This window comes from Pimephales promelas, chromosome 25, assembly GCF_988280905.1.
Source record: "Pimephales promelas chromosome 25, fPimPro1.hap1.1, whole genome shotgun sequence".
Lineage (NCBI taxonomy): Eukaryota > Metazoa > Chordata > Actinopteri > Cypriniformes > Leuciscidae > Pimephales > Pimephales promelas.
The window spans coordinates 8499006-8516730 of record NC_142793.1 but is presented as its reverse complement, the minus strand read 5'-3'; the positions used below and the strand labels follow the sequence as shown (position 1 = coordinate 8516730).

At 37.4% G+C, this 17725-nt stretch overlaps 1 protein-coding gene across 2 annotated transcripts in view; it reads left to right on the top strand.

Moving 5' to 3' along the window:
• The window catches only part of rassf7a (Ras association domain family member 7a), a 59077-nt gene that overhangs the window by 4472 nt on the left and 36880 nt on the right, over nucleotides 1–17725 (top strand). The window contains exon 3 of one of the 2 annotated variants that reach the window (XM_089127603.1): nucleotides 2648–3047. The exons of the other annotated variant lie outside the window; for it this stretch is intronic. The gene's annotated coding sequence lies outside the window, so the exon portion shown is untranslated. The remainder of the gene's footprint in view (nucleotides 1–2647; nucleotides 3048–17725) is intronic. 2 annotated transcript variants of the gene reach the window in all.

Genomic DNA, 17725 nt, shown 5'->3' with positions numbered 1-17725 from the left:
TCAAACGTATCATCAGCACTGGGATTCGCTTCCATGATGCAGTCGAGTGCGACTCGCAGTCTGTGAGGGGAAACTAAACGTTATTGGCTATTTGAAAAGGGGGAGGAGCCATTCAATATGTCTCACCTTAACTTCCTGTTTTAGTGGAAATTACGTAAAGGCATCAAACAAAGCTGTTCCAAGACACTTCAGTGGGACTTTAAGGTTACAACACCGTAGGGTGTCCCATTTGTCATTTTAGTTTTCGGAAGCGATCTGGTCTGAAAAAATAAGCCCAAAATACACGACCCCTGGTTTCAGATAAATGTGTATTTAAAGTTTTACAGGAAAAAAAAAATATATATATATATATATATATATATATATATATATATATATATATATATATATATATATTGGCTTCTTTAATATCATGACCAATTGCTGTTTTCACAAATTATCAAATTATCAAAATAACCATTTGACAATTGAAAGGGGTTTTGTATCAGTTTTCTGTTTTGTACAACCCTAATTTTGATTTATTCATCTAAAAAAGGGGCAAAATCCCTGACATTTCTCAAGTTCCATTTGTGACTGGATTCGATCCATGTTTTCTGCATTGCAGAAATCATAAGGCTCACATGGTATTTTCTATATGGCGGTATTTAAAACGCACATTGTGTGTGAAATTGAAACTGGCATACAGCCCAGCACAACTACGTTTCTAAACTATTGGCAATGAAAAATTGACATTTTTCACCCACAAAATGTTGTTGCAATTTTGCTAATGTGACGACAATTTTATTGATTGCACATTATGTAATTTGTATTATTTCTGCAGTCATAATATATCTGTTGCAATAGCATTCCTTGCACGCCCTCCTCCCCAAACGTGATTTACCATGTTCTTTCTGGATGGAGTGGGCAAGTTTTTGGCGGACATGGGAATCAAAAAGTGTCTGTCTCTCCTCCTGCAAAACCTCTTCAGTTCACAGTGACTCATCTGTCCAGCTGCTAGATGGATCGAGAACAAAAAGAGCTTATGTACCATCTGGAGATAGCGCATACTTCTTCACATCTCACACACGTAGGCTTAGCTATTCCTCATGAGTTATGCCTCCACTTTACGTTCTCATGAGAGAAATATGTTGGGAATTACCACTTAAAGTTCCTGAAACACAAATCTTTATTTACTGCATTTATGTTTTCATTATGTTACACATTCTAATTTATCGAATTCGAAACAGGGCAGTTCAGAAGAAAAAATGAATGAGCATCGCTAAATAATTTGATGTGACCCTGGACAACAAAAGCAGTCTTATGTGTCCATTTTTTAATTTGGCTGAGATACAACTATTTGAAATTGGGATTCTCTGGGTGGGTGCAAAAAAAAATCGGTAATGCTTCCTTTTACAATACAGTACTTAAACTGTCAATGGTAAAACTAAACTGTCATATGGTAAAACCCTTAAAAACCAAATTATATTTATGAAATAGTAATTCATATTTGTGGAAATACCTTTTTAATTTGAAAAATATTTTTAAAAATGTGTAATGGCTTTGTGTGACATGCATAGAAATTGTTGACATACGGTTTAACCTTCAAATGGTCTTCGAGTCCATTCGAAATTCGGTCATTTCTGTGTTAAAATTTTCAGATTTATGCCGGATTTTTTTTTTATTATATTTTTTTTTGACTCATGAAGAAAATATATTTAGTTTTTTTCACATTTCCCATTCATTTTAATGTGGGGTCATATTGACCCCCAGAAGACCAGAAGTGTAAACATTTTTTTTACACACCCTCAGAACAACCGAAACAAGCCCAGTTTGTGTGTGTGTGTGTGTGTGTGTGTGTGTGTGTGTGTGTGTGTGTATAGATAGATAATGTATGAAAAGTCATAAAATCTTATTCCACTGAGATGAAGGAAACCTTTTTTTTTATTAAGTAAAAGGGCTACTGAGGGCTACAAAAGTTTTGTTTTTTTGTTTTTTGTATGGCCATCGTCTACTTTCAAATCTTGAAATTGAGCAGTGTGAACATTTTTCATAATATTTCCTTTGTTTTCAATGTAAGAAATAAGGTAATACGGGTTTAGAATGATGTGAGATAAAGATGTGATGTGAGTAAATAATCACTGAATATTTAGTATTTTAATATTTTTGGTAAACTATGAACAGGCTGGATTGTGGTTGAGCTTTGCCCTCTTAATGTAAATCTTGGTATAAGTCAGTATTACCAGTCTGATTCTGCGTGTCCCGTTCTGCTTGAACTCTTCAAGGTTGCACATTTTGTGTCTGCGTTATTTGCATTCCTGTCACAGTAAGATCAATTAAAGAAAAAATGTATCCCTTTTTGCAAACTGACAATTTATTATTTACCCCAGAGATGAACTATTGTTGACTGGAGTTTTATGGACCGTAATATTGCTCTATGATTACATCAGAGACACTGCAGTGTTTGTAGGGCACTTATGAACATGATGAACCTCATATCACACCATGAACTCATTCAAAACTCAATTGAACATAAATTGTTTTATAGTTTGAGGGAGCGTTGTTATACTTCAAGTGCGTTTTTTAACCTCTTTATCAAAGTTTGGTTTAACAGCTATTGCATTTAGTGGAAAAAGAATGTGTTTTGACAGATTCTCTGTGATTGTTAAAGGTCACTGGTTTTGCTTGGCTGAAGGAATGGCCCCTAAACAAGCATGAAGTTGGTGCCTCACCATGGTGGGATCGCTCGCCGTTTGATTTCTTTTGTGACTCTTCCAAGCGTCCATTCCTCCCCCAAATGCCCCGACAACTCCTGCCCACCCCACTCATGTTTTGTGTGCTGCTCAAACACTGGTCATGTGACTTCTGTCCCAACACAATCGCAGTGCCTCGCCATTGGCCAGTGGCTTTGAAAGAGCATCAGTCTCCATGGCGACGGAATGGCGGCGCCACTTCAGATTGTCTCCGGGCCCCTCCTAACGTTTCACACGGACTCTCACGTACCACATCAGGTGGCCTCAACTGTCTCGCTGTCTCAGACGAGTCTTGCACTTCTAAAGATAGCATTGTAGGTGAGTAACTCGCTTTTATGGGCATCCAGGGCTTCATTTTTCAATGTCTTGTAGTTTCATGCAAACTTGTGGAGTTTAAACATGTTAGATTTAGTTTAATAACTTGATTTGCTGTGCTGTTCCATGATATAAGAGATGTTTTTCTGGCTTTTCTAATTACGAACATCTTGGTCATGGTAATTAGTCATTTTTTTTGTGTTACCATGGTAATGCAATTTAGTCAAAGTCTTCAGGGAGAGAAGGTGAATTCAGGAAACACTTGCCAAAAAAATACTTCTTGATGGTGCTTCTCTGTAAAGGTTTTGTGTTGTATATCCGTGAATGAGATATTACAGTAGTTTAGTATTTTTATGTTTTTTTTTTCTTTCCTTTTTTTATTGGTAGTCCTGTTGTTGTTGCCTTAGATAAAACATATGAATCCAGTGGCATCTGGAAACAAATCCGGCAAGAACAGTCTCACAATAATGTTTTACTATTTTGATTTTCCCAGTTTCATGTGATCTCATTTGTACGGTTTGCTATGATCTGCTCTTTTTGGCGTGGAGTTAGGAGATTCATATTTTTTTTTCCGTACAAATACTTTTTATGTAAATACAGGACATGGTCCCGAGGCCATTTGTTAAGGATATGATTTCAAAAATGCATGCGGACGCACTTTTGAATCCGATGGTGTTTGTGTGATCCTGGCTAGATGTGTCCGTCGTATTGGATTATAAAACGGTTAGTTCGAATTCTTGATTCTGATTGGTCAAGAGCTGTGCTTTAATCACGATAAAACACGGCTATGACCGCTTCACCCAATGGTTCTATTGATCGCTGCGCAACACTACGCAACACTGCGGTTCTGTGTTGTTTTTATTTGAGATTTCATGCATTTTACACATTGGAAAGTTGTTGCTGTTCACGCTCATGGACTACTTTTTCCAGCGGAAGGAAGGCTTTTAGTGATTTTACTTCAAGAAAGTTGCACTAATACATTGTTTTTTACTTTAATATTGTGTGGCAACCGTTTTATAAAAGCAATAAGGTACTTGAGGCAAGTGCTGTATCGTGAATAACTCCACTTCGTGTCATGCCTAACAACGCCCTTCAGCCGTTACTTATTCACGATACAGCACATCCTCTCGCACCTTATTGCTTATGTATATCTGTTGTATATTTTAAAACCAACAAACTTCTCATTGTGAAGAGTTTTGTTTTAAAAGTGCTCACATTATATTTCGCCAACTGTAAGTTTTTGCGGCATGATTTGGCTCCATCTGTGGGCTATCAGTCTCGGCAAACGGCACATCTTCATCACTGGACAAGTCATTGGATGAGTCACTGAGACTCACCACCATCACTTCCATGTGGTTGAAACAATTAATCAGAATCGCTGTCCAATTCAAGGCCAAAGTCACCAGCTTCAAGTTGCTCCAATACTTGTCTTACCGTGATCTTTCTCTGCTGCTTTCCCTGTCCTGAAAAGGGAGCAGCCATACTCCCTGTAAAGATATACTACTTTATTAGTCTCTGGCCCTGTACTACTGAGGTAACTTAGAAACATATATTATCAAGGCTTTAGCCAAATACAGGACTGTCACCATTCTCCATCAAAGTCACTAAAAGAACCAAAGGGTCATTTTGATTTGTTTAACCCACACACCCAAAGGGTCATTTTTGGGCCATCGTTTTTTGAACTAGCTCAGAGTTGATCATTTATCCAAAAAGAATCTAAAATGCACTTCTATGCATTCTGCAAGCTAATGCTAAATAGATTAACAAAAAAAATACGCAATTTTGCCAACCGCTGGTTTGCTGAGAAGACTTATTTTGTTTGGATAAGTTTCCAGCTCAACAAAACTGCATGTGGTCAGCCATCTTGTTACTACCACTCTGAACGACAAATTTCGCGCGTGTTATTCGCCGACGTTTAACGCCTCGTGACTAAACAAAGGGCACCAATGTGAGTGTGCACACCCACGTGTAAAACGTCACACGTAAAAGCGACATTTTTTTTTTTTAAAAAAACGCCTCGGTTTGTTTTTTTAGTTTGACGCGCTGCGTCAAGAACGATCCGACCAATGAGATTGGCGCTTTTGCTCACGTGTTTAAAGCTACAGTAAAACACAACTTGGGGGCGCTCAAACACAAAACAGCCTTGCCGAGCATACATATGCAATGGTGAAGAAGATCTACGCCAAGTAGCGTCGCCGTCTACACAGCCAGGAAGAAATAAGACGAGGAAGATGCAAGGCAAGATGAATGTAGAGCTGCTGTTCTCGTTGGTGCTAGAACATAAAGAACTAAATGACAAACGCGACTGAGACTACAAACAGCTTGATAAAAGAAAACTGTTATGGAGTGGTATTGCAGAGCAAATTGGCGCCACCTAATGAATTTCCATGTTCTCTCGGCTCATCGTCAGCGAAAATCGCTTGGGTGTGAACACAAAAAACATGTTGAAAAACGCTGACGAATAACGCGCGCTGATATTCGTCCTGGTGTGCACGGGCCTTGACACTTGTGAGTTAAATTTTCATCCTCTAGGTGTCTCTATGCAGGGACCAGAAGTTAAATTTGACAATTTTTGTTTTGTTTGTTCATTTTGGGTAGCAGCAATTAACAATGGCCACATTTGACCCCGTGGGTTCTCCAGGGTTAAAATAAATACCACTTGATTTTTTAATTTTATTTTTAAGTTATGACCCAAGTGTCAACTTTTGGGCACATAGTTTATGTGCAACGTGTAATCATTCTTTTGTGTATTGATGACTGAGGATGTAAGTACTTGTTGAATGACATGGCGTCATTTCTCGTTTCAATCCTGAAATTCCTGTTGACCTGTTTTCCTCAGGAATGATTCCTTGTCTGGAATCCACCCAATACACTGTCATTTACACAAACCGGCCTTTATTATCATCTCTCTACCACCTAGAGCGTTCCAGAAGCCGAACAAAGCTTCATTCATACTGAAGATGAGCTGTCTACAATTCAGTAACATCTGTTGGAAATGTTTTGAAATTTGTATGACATTTGGGTTTTGGGATCTACAAATGAATTAACAATACTAATTTCTATGAAATGGAACAACACCATCTTTATATGTGTCTGTAGCTCTTAGATGGCGATGAAGGATGGAAGTGAAATGTTTTGAAAGCGTCATTGTTCTCTATGTTTGGATATCTGTCAGACAAAGCCGGGGGGCTTTGAAAGATGAGTCCTTTTGTTTCTTGTGCCCCATGACCCCTCAGACTCATGACAGGTGATTTTGTTCATACCCCTATTCCTGAGCTTCTGAAAGCCTTTCTGACAGAAAAGAAAAACAACCGGCCCACCCAAAACCGCACCTCCAAATCGTGTGTACCTCTCGCTGGAGACGTGACCTTGTAGGATAAAGCTGTTGTACTGTCTTACAGAAATCCAGATGTTAGCGTCTTTAACAAGACAAGCATTACTGTTGTCATTGCTCATACTTGTGGCCAGGGATTTGCTGGTCTTAGCTGGTTTAGTTAGTCTCCCAGCATGGCCAAGCTGGTGTTATCTGGTGTTTATCTGCTTGGCCAGCTGGTCTCCAAACCTTACAAATACCCAAAACCCCTCTAAAACCAGCAAACAGATAGCTTGGCCAAGGCCTGGACACCAGCGAACTATTTCCTGCTTATGTTGTTATGTAAACCGTAATATATATTTTTATTTTTAGCATTCTTTGAGTAGAATGCTAAAAAAATGAATGCCAAAAAAAGAACATTTATTTGAAATAGAAATCTTTTGTTACATTATAAATGTCTTTAATGTCATGTTTGATAAATGTAATGCACCCTTGCTTAATAAAATGATTAATTTCTTTCTATAAACAACAACAAACTAAAATTGCACTGACTCAAATGAATGGTAGTGGATATGAACACTAAGTATAGCAAAATGAGATATATGGATGTTAGTTAGATGAGATCTAACTGATACACTATAAAAATGTTTTCTCATTTTTATAGAAAAAACTGGCAGCTGTGGTTGCCAGAATAATTAAGTTAAAAAAATTTTTTTTTAATTTATGGAAGGAGACGTGGTGTGTCATCCAATCGCAGAGTTTCTGTGTGTTTCTCCCTCATTTCTGCTCCGCGGTCTTGATTGTGGCATTTCTTTGAGGTTTTGTCTAGTAGGCTATTCCTCCTATCTTTTATGAATTTTAAAAAAGAACTCTGCCTCGTAGGCTATATGTCCAAACGGTCAGTGTACTGTTGTGTTTATTCGTTTCCCCTTATTTAATCCGTAGGCCTAATTGCAAAACGAAAAATGAACGGTTGTTGTATTTTGTAAAACGCAGAGTTTAACACCAAAATGTTCATTTGAACTGTAGGACAATGCTGCGCAAAAATATATAGACCATATATCGACGAATTTTCAGATATTTGTTTGATTTTTTTTTTTTTGCCCCTTTAAACATTTAAAATATTTGACAAATGAATATGGAAAAAAAAAGATTTTACTGGTTTTTCTGAGGCCAAATTAGAACCTGGAAATTATATTTCCCCCGCAGTGCTGAATGAGAAGAGCCGTAACCACAGCCTACAGAAAGGGGATTTATAGATGATTTATAAGATATAATAAATGTGTCTGATAAAATGTGTCTGAAAAAATAATATAAAATAACGAGGGATTAATTGTTTATTAATAAACTATTGTTTTCTAAATCAGTTTCTCCTAAAAACAAATCTCCATCCCCGTATGCACCTTTAGAAATACATAATTAGCTAAGCTACATAATTACATAGTCAGGAGATATTGCTTTTGATTCGAATTTGTTCGTTTTAAATTGGACATTTAAAGCTTTAAATGTCCAATTTAAAACGAACAAATTCGAATGCGGCTGTTTCAGTTCTCGCGCTTCACTTCACGGAAATCATGAAGCGCGCCTGTTTGTTAACCTCCTGAGACCCGAGAGTTTGCCTGGTGTGCATTTTATAATTTTTCTTGCTATTTGGGACAAGTAGGACCTAATAAGTATAATAACTAAAATTTGTTTTTGTACAGGAAGTAGTTTTTGCATAAAATGATGTCCTCATGCAAGGACAGTGGGTCTATCTTAACTACTTGAGACCTGAGTTTTGGTTTGGTGTGCTTTTAGATTTCTTAGCTTTTTGGGGTTAGGAGGGAGCAAGAAATATAACCAGATATTATATTTGAACATGAAGCACTTTTTGAAAAAACAAAAAATTGTCTGTATGCACAGAAAACAATCAATACACCATTGTGTAAAAAAGTGCAAATCTATTTTTTTTTACTGCATGAGCATTGTGCCTGAACATTTTTCATTGTTACTCTTGCATGCATAACTTCTGAAAATTGATATGGAAAAACAAAATAAATATAATAATGAAATATAATATCCATAATAATATATAATATCCACATAAAAAAACATATCCAAAACAAATTGAAAATTTGATTTCTTTTTTGCAATGCTCCAAAATTTCTGCTTCTCCAAACTAGAAATGTTCTTTTTATCTGTGGGAACAGTGGATCACACTTAACCGGTGTGAAAGACTGTGTAACTGTTGCCCCTGAACCCTCCATGGGCTTTATTCGTGCCCAGGAGAGGTGCACCATTGGATGCGCAATTCTAAAAATCAGCCCATCTTTTTCAGGGGATTTTTTGATTTTCAGAGCTCCACCACGGTGGATATCGAGCAAGAGAGAGCGTATGTGTGTGTGTGTGCGCGCGATCGCGAGTGAGTGATGTGTGTGTAAGCGATAGCGAGTGAGTGAGCGAGCGAGAGAGAGAGAGAGAGAGAGTGCGCGCGTGTGTGTGTGTGTGCGAGTGAGCAAGTGTGTGTATGTGTGCATGCGCGATCGTGAGTGAAGCCCCGCCCCGTTGAGTGTGTGTGTGTGTGCGCGCGCTCGAGTGTGTGAGCCTGCCACGAAGCTCAATGCAACTACAAATTTTCATTTTTTTTGCAAGTTTCAACGAAGCTTAGTCCCAATGTCCACATATGGGGACATCAACTTTAGCAGCTTGGTAAATCTTTATTTTTACAAAATTTTGTCAAATGTGCATGCCGTTTCAAACATACAACACTATTATGCATAACTTAACAAGAATCAACAATGAAATGTTATTAGATTGTTTACCTTGTGGAAGTTTTGGTCTGGAGTGGCTGCGTGACATGTGACCTGTTTTCTCTGCCATCTTTAAATTATTTATGTTAATTTTTTTTCTCTTCTGACGCCACCAGATGGCAGTGTAAGTGTCCTCGTTTGTGAAAAACATGTTCCAGTCACACAGAATTAAGTATTATGCTGCACAGAACCAAAAATGTGATGTCCCCGTATGTGCACGCAGGGTCTCAGGAGGTTAAAGCACAACGTTTTCTTGTTATTGTGAGTTTACGCAAATAAATGTATTTGCGAATAATGTAGCCTATTATTATTTTCTGTATGACCAGAAATGAAAGAGTATTTTAAGTTGTTTCCACTGAAAGAACTGCAATGAAACTGCAAGTTCACATGGGCGTCTCGCAGCCTCCACACTAAGCACACACATATGCTTCAAAATATTGTGTTTATTTGTGCTTTGCTCCTTTTTTGGATAAAAGCGTCTTCTACATATGCAGCCTATAAAATGTTACAATAATGATAATTATTAGGCTATTATTATTTGCGGACACGGAGTTTTTGCGAAATGGACGTGTTGCCAATGTGCGTATTTTCAATTGGCATTTCAGTTTGAAGGGTGATGGAAACGCGCCTATTTTAACTGCTCTGAACTTACCACTGCGTTTTATTTTTATAAATTAATTTCGTTTCAAATGGGGTCCAACCAGTTATTAAAGGTGTTAAAAAATAACTCTGTATCTCGAGGTTGCGGCGCGCACACTATTAACCGAGTATTAACCGATAAGGGCCTCGGTTAACGGTTAATGAAAAACTTGAAAACGTGCAGCCCTAGTTTGCAGGTATTTGTTCGTCCTTTCTTTGTTGATGATGAACACAAACTTTCTTCTAAGAGCAACAGAGTCGCGCGATGGCACGAGCGTCATCACTAAAGACACACCCTTTACGGCATTGGTCCTGGCTTTTGTTCACACAGCGCGCGTTCCGGGACTGATTACGGCAATGTTACTAGGTCCCCAACAAGGGATCAATCCCAGAAGCAATCCCATGTCATGTTTGCGTGCACACAGAAGGCGTTCTGGCAATTTGCCGGCAATTTCCTGGGATCAACTCGCTGTGTGAAAGGGGCTAAAGACACCTACATCTTGGATGCCCTTGAGGTAAGCTAAAACATGTCAAAAATTAATTTCAAAGTGAACTATCCCTTTAAAGGAGCATTTCACCAATTGCAAAATTAATCTTTATTGAAAGTGGATCATATATGCAGTCGAAATGTAAAATAATTTTTTTTAAATTTGGTGCCCTCTTGACCGAGAAAAGACAGAAAGGGGCCCCTATATATGAAGAGACTACATGTCCCACAATGCACAGTTCCGCAAGCCACGCCCACTAATCCGGAACAGCGCAAACAGAATTCACTCTTCCGTCTACAAGGCTAACATTAGCTGTCACCGGAGTTTGAAATTCTTTTCACACAAAATGTCTAGTTGGCTGTGGCGAGCAGGACGATTGAGGGCGATGAATGTAAGAGGACGGCGCTCTGCGCGAGGCCGGTGGTGTGAGTTATAACAGAGACTGATAATGAAAGACACCTGTGAGGCACGCGCCGGTCTTGCGTCTCTCACGGAGAAGCGAAAGCATAAAACGGGGAGCGACGACGTCAGATCGAGAGAGAAACGGGCCTGATTTTATGTTGTGTTTTGTTTCTGTTGTGTGTAACGTTACAGTAGTCGCCAATGAGGGGCTGCTGGCTTATGCTTTCGTTTTGTATTTGTTCATTTTACTATTAAACTGCCTAAATGTTTGCCGCTTCCTGCCTCCTGCTTCCCACAACAACAGATCCCGTTAACGTTACATTGGCAAACTCATGCATGAATTACTCCTCGTTTGTATTTATTTCTGTATGGTGAATTACTGCATGTTACCTGGATGTTTAGTCAGGCTTCCGTCATTGTCATAACTTACTATCTCCACAGCACTTGTTAGCTTGGCTTCCAAACAAGATGGTGGATATTGATTTCAGTTTCTGCAAGTGAAGTCCCACCCACTGATCTGTAATAGGCTTGGAGGGTGATTGTGTCCAACACCCTGGAATAATAATGAGCTAATCTTTGTAGTTCTAAAGATTTTAATGAAATATGACTTCCTGCTTATCGTGACGTGGATAAAATTTATTTTTAATGACGTTCCAGCTGATGAGGTAAAACATCGTCGTCTGTTCGCTTCATTTCACTGAGGATTGTTTTGTCAACAAGACTGGATTTGCAGACCGATTAAGAGTAAAGTACGGTGCTGTGCCGTCTATATTGGATCTGACAGGAATATTGTGCAACACACAGACTCTGGGTTGAACATGTATGGGCAAATCCGGTTGCCATTTGACAACATAGGACGTTTTCCCCCACGTAGTACACGACGGGTGAGTTAAACTCATTATAATATGCAAAACTGTTATCCACTCACAGCAGTGGGTGTTTACTTCCAAGTCTTCAGTGCGACACGCCCATAAAAACCGACTGTTTTTTAGGTAGGCTTACAACCAGGGTACAAAATAGCCTATTACTTGTTCATTTTGATGTTTTTGAATGCAAAAACCAAGCGAACGTTATAAGTTGACCTCAGACAACAATATAATAACATTTAAAAAGCCAGTTCATGACCCCTTTAAATCCTTATGCTGCGTTCATGTGCTATGGTAATTATGGTAAATACCAAAAGCCGACGTGGAAAATGCACATGAAACACCTCATGTGGTATTTCCCACTGGGCAACTCGTAGAATATTTTGATGGACGAGTTGCCGAGATGAGATAACCTTTGACCATTTCAAAATGGCGGAGAGCACCGCGAGAGTCGTGAATGGTAAAAAAATTATATACTATTCATGATCTAGAAAATATACAGCATATTATTTACCTTTTGAGTTTTGATAAATCATTTTCTTGCTGTAGCAGATGACTTAAGCAATCTAAAATAGTTTTAGCTAAATAACAGGTCTGGATCTCCATCTTTTTACCACATTACGACAACAAAAGCACTTGAACGCAACACACTGGTAAATACCAGTTCACAAGTGAAAAATATCCTATTTTCCATAGCACGTGAACACAGCATTATTTCTCCCATCTAAGGGGAAAATAAGGGAATAAACCATGACCATTCAAAAATATGACTTGGTTTCTAAAGATACAAAGCTTATTGCAAATGAGTGAAGTGACCCTTTAACTTCGGTTTGAGGAAATAAACTAAATAGTGGTATGAGAGTTCAGATTGAATTGTATTATAGACTTTTGTGGTTGTGAGTGTTTTAGTGCAAGCTTTACTTCTATTGAAAGATGAATATTTCTTCAAACTCTTAGATGTTGTTGAATATAATTTGCATTGAGTGTGCGTTTAAAATAGACCTGAAACTCAAGCCGTTTTGTATTGTCTTCAGCCTAAGGAGAAAAGAGAACACTTTTATTGTTGACAGTGTGATTTGGGGCTTTTCTTTACTGAGTTATTGGAGTTTAACTGCAAAATGAGAAGTGCAAGTTGCACTGCACACAAATCCCAGCAAATGACAAAGAACTCTGTCATCATGTGGTGACCGTAATGACAGAGTTGGGCTATATTTAACCGCGCTGCCATCAACAACAGTCAGGCAGTGCTACCTTGGTTTGTTTCTGCCATCACTTCATCTAGAGAAGCTTTATGCATATTGTGTATAAACAAGATTGCACTTTTAAAGCATCATGTGTTGCCTCCCGACTGAAAGGTTGTTTCCTAACCATTTTGGATTTTGCTTTTCTGTATATTTTTCTTTGCTTCAAAAGAAAATTGATTCCAGTACTGATATTAAAGCTAAAGATGAGATGCTATAATACACAAATGGCAAGTTAATAAAATGTACATTCTTTGTATTCCCCTTGATTTTGAAAAACTTTCATTGCCATTTTAGGCATTTAAATTAAACACCTCTATAAATGTCAAGTAAAAAATTAAATAAAGTTAATTTAAATATATTTATTTATTTATTTATTTTTGTACTTTTTCAAAGTATTTTTGTGCATGCACATTATTTTCCCATCTCAATGGCAAAAAGTTTCCCAATCACCCCGAGTTCACTATATATATATATATATATATATATATATATATATATATATATATATATATATATATGTATATATATGTAATTTTACTGGATTATTACAATTGATAGCACAATTAATGTCTGGAAATGTAAACTGATATTTGCTACTGATACACTACAACAAAATATGTAAATAACTGGCTTAAAACCATTTCTTTGAGGCGAAAATACTCGTCTGCCTAAAGCTTCTGCACAGTACTGTGTGTGTGTGTGTGTGTGTGTGTATAGATATATATATATATATATACATGTTTTTCTTTATTCCTTCTTCTTTCTTCATTATGTGATTAAAAAAACAGAAGACCGTACACCACAAGACCGCTCATATAATTTAAAGCCACAACCTGTTCACACAATGTCTGGTGCAATTATGGGCTGCTTTTTTTCTTTTCTTTTTTGTGTAGTTTTCTGTCAAGGTCAGATTGTTTTGTTAAACAAAAATGTTTCACTTCTCTCTTAATGAAGAGCTTTGTCAGTTATTTGTAATAAGAAAGATACATAATGTAAGGTTCATAGCCTTTCCAAAAATAGTTTTCCAAAGCCATTGTATATGTGCAGTTAAGTGAATAGTCCACGCAAACAAGAAAATCTCCCCATTATGTTGTTCCAAACCCATATGACTGTTTCTTCCATGAAACACAAAAAGGGTTTTTTGGCTGTACTATACTAAGGCCATGTTCATCCAGATGGTCTTGACAGAAAAAAACCTACATGAAATTGGATTTAATTCACATATGGAAGTATTTTGAAATGAGATTCCAATCACATTTTTACAGATGTGACTCAATCTGGACACTCTGGCTGTTCAAATCTCTCTCAGCGCAACACAACGATAACATCAAAGCTGGTGATAGAAATGACAGAAGTATTCATAGTGTTCAAATGGTAAACACCGACAAAGATTTGGGCATTTCCCTGTGGTTGGAGGAGTTCTGCAATGCTTATAAAGAAACATATAGGTTTCTTTGTAATCTGGATTACAAGACAAATCTTTTTTGATCACTTGCAATTAAAGGTGCTATATGTATTTTTTTAGCGGCCTCTATCGTTGATGTTTCAGATTGCAACCAATTTTTACAAGAGCACTCGTGCTCTTGCGCTTGCTTGAACACAAGAGCGAGCACTCATGGGACATGCCCACGCTAGCTGTGTTTCCATTACCCTTCAATTTGCGCAAATTAAAATTGCGAAATGGTTTGACTGAAAAATGTCAAAATTGAAAAAACGGTGGAAACAAAGACACCTACATCTTAGATGCCATTGAGGTAAGCTAAAACATATTTAAAAAATTATTTCAAAGTGAACTATCCCTTTAAATAACAGTTTTTATTGTTTGAATGTTTGAATGCTGAATGGAGAATGACTGACAGTCATTCTCCATTCAGCATTCAGACAGCACGTCACGTTTGGTTACAGTCGATGATGAAACTATCTTCAAGATTATTCAATGTTAATATTATTATACTTGATCTGTAGATAAAGCTCAATGGTTTTGCATAAAACTACTTTATCTTGCTGGACTTCATTGCTGTAACTTAATCATATTACTTTCTACCGGGTGTCGGACGCTGTCGGTTAGATCACAACACTAGAGTCAGAGCACTATCATTGTTCTTCCCGCGCACAGTAACTGACATTTAAGACTGTTAAAAGAAAAGGCTCAATAAAATGTTGCATAGATAGATACTGTATAATACCCGTCACTGTCCATCAATATGTATTTCATTTGTGCTTTGAAATTTTCAATGCGGACTCGACACGCTGTGACTCAATGTGGCTTCAAGCGCATCATTCTCCACTCGGGATGCGCATAAACGCTTTGTGCCTCACTGAATTGGAGCCTTTCATATGATAATACAGTGACGCAATGAAAGCTTAAAGGATTAATTCACTTTTGAAAAAACTTTTGCTGATAATTTACTCACCCCCATGTCATCCAAGATGTCCATGTCTTTCTTTCCTCAGTCGAAAAGAAATTTAGGTTTTTGATGAAAACATTCCAGGATTTTTCTCCATATAATGGACTTACATGGGAACCGGATGGTTCAAGGTCCAAAAGACAGTTAATAACTGTTTCAGATGCAGCTTCAAATGTCTTTAAACGATATCAGATGATGAATAAGGGTCTTATCATGCGAAACGATCGGTTATTTCAAAACTTATTCCAAAAATGTAACTTATCTAAGGACAAATGCTAGCCTTGCTCTATTCTGTGAGGCACGTTTGCAACGTCACGTATTACGTAATTACGTTCAAAAGGTCACGGGCGACGTAGCCGAAAGTACAGAGTCAGTGTTTACAAGTTGAAAGCATAGGTTGAACGTGCAAACTAGCTCAAACACCGTTTACAAAAAAAGGAATTAAAAGGAAAAACAACGATGTCGGACGATTTTGATTCTGTACTTCCGGCTACGTCGCCCGTGACCTTTTGAACGTAATTACGTATTACGTGACGTTACAAACGCGCCTCAGAGAATATAGCAAGGCTAGCATTTGCTAGCATAACCGATCGCTTCGCATGATAAGACCCTTATTCATCGTCTGGTGTCGTTTAAAGACATTTGAAGCTGCATCTGAAACTGTTATTAACACTATCTTTTGGACCTTGAACCATCCGGTTCCCATTGAAGTCCATTATATGGAGAAAAATCCTGGAATGTTTTCATCAAAAACCTAAATTTCTTTTCGACTGAGGAAAGAAAGACATGGACATCTTGGATGACATGGGGGTGAGTAAATTATCAGCAAAAGTTTTTTCAAAAGTGAACTAATTCTTTAATAGCCTTTCTTGTTCTGTCCTATCTATCACATGTTGCTGCCTCATTAAACATCTGTACTACATATTTAAAACATATCTCAATTTTATAGTAGCCTTGGCTGTATCTAAAATAATTTATCTTTTTGATTTTTGTTATTTTGTTTTTATGAATGTATTTTACAACATTACAAAGAGCAATGTGTATTATCCACTAATTTAGTTTAGTCTAGTAGAATTTGTCATAGATTATAATAATATATATTTTTTGGATTTGTTGTTTGTCTTTATAATGAAGTTATCTGTATTACATAGATTGTGTATAACACACGAGAGTGATTATTAGTTCAACACACAGAGTGTGTAAGAATAGAAAAAAACTTTTTAAAAAACTTTTTAAAAAACTGCGTTGGAATCGGATTGGTATCGGTCGATACTCAGAATTTTTGGTATCGGATCGGATTGATTCTGAAAAAGATGGTATTGGTACATCCCAATGTTACATTTACTATGTTCATTTACTATTGCTAAGAAAATTGACATCTCTAATATGGGAGAATCAGCACCAGCTAGCCATGCTAAAGACGCCAAGCACCAGGCAGTACTATCACTCGCTGACTTTTTTACCCCTGTGTGCCGAAATGTTATGCAGTGTTGGTGAATTATATAAAAAATAATAATAATAATCAAAAAAAAACTTCTGCGCAGGACTTCACTATGAGCAGACTGTTTCAGGAATATATAGTCATGGAAATGTCCCGAAAAGTCATGGAAAAGTTATGGAAAAGTATTGGTTAAAATGTGGATGAACCCCCTTTGGCTGTGGTTATGGCTCTTCTCATTCAGCACTGTGGGAAAAATATCATTTCCAGGTTCTAATTTGGCTTTAGAAAACCAGTAAAATCTACATTTTTTTCCCATATCAATTTGTGAATATTTTAAATGTTTTAAAGGGGCAAAAAGTCATAAACAAATATCTTAAAATTCGGTGAGATGTGTATGTGTATATATATATATATATAGTGCAGCATTGGTGTGGTCAAACTAAAATGTTGATGTTCAACTTCGCGTTTTAAAAATACGTTCATTTTTTAGTTTTGCAATTACGGGTTAAAAAAGGGAAAAACGAATGCAAGTACACTGATCGTTTGGACATAATACGAGACAGAGTTAATACACACCACGCACGTCTCCTTCCATTAATAATAATAATGTCTAGTGCGGTGCATGGCTGTGATATACCAACGTCCATTGCCATGATTTTTGGAATGACTTACCGCGAGAGAGAAAAAAGACGCTTTAGTCGCATAACATCGGTTAATGGAAATGCCGTCATTTCGCAGTAGTTTTTTTATCGACATTTGGAAAATATCGCAAAAGTTTTGCGCAAATCTGTAATGGAAATGCGCCTACTGAGACTTTTAACACACCGTAGAAAGCATCACACAACATGCTGGAAACTCATGTAAACTCCCACTGCAACATTACAATAATAGGGTACTTTAATCAGCTTGATGTTGAACTAATGTTCCATGCTGTTACGGGTTGTGTGGTACTGGAAGCACGAGGAGACCAGGATATCCAGGCAACAGGAATTTAATCAAACAATCACAGGAGAAACAGTAACCACACTATACATCAACGAGAACGGACCAGGAGTGAGGAGAACACAAGGTTTAAATACACAGACAACAGA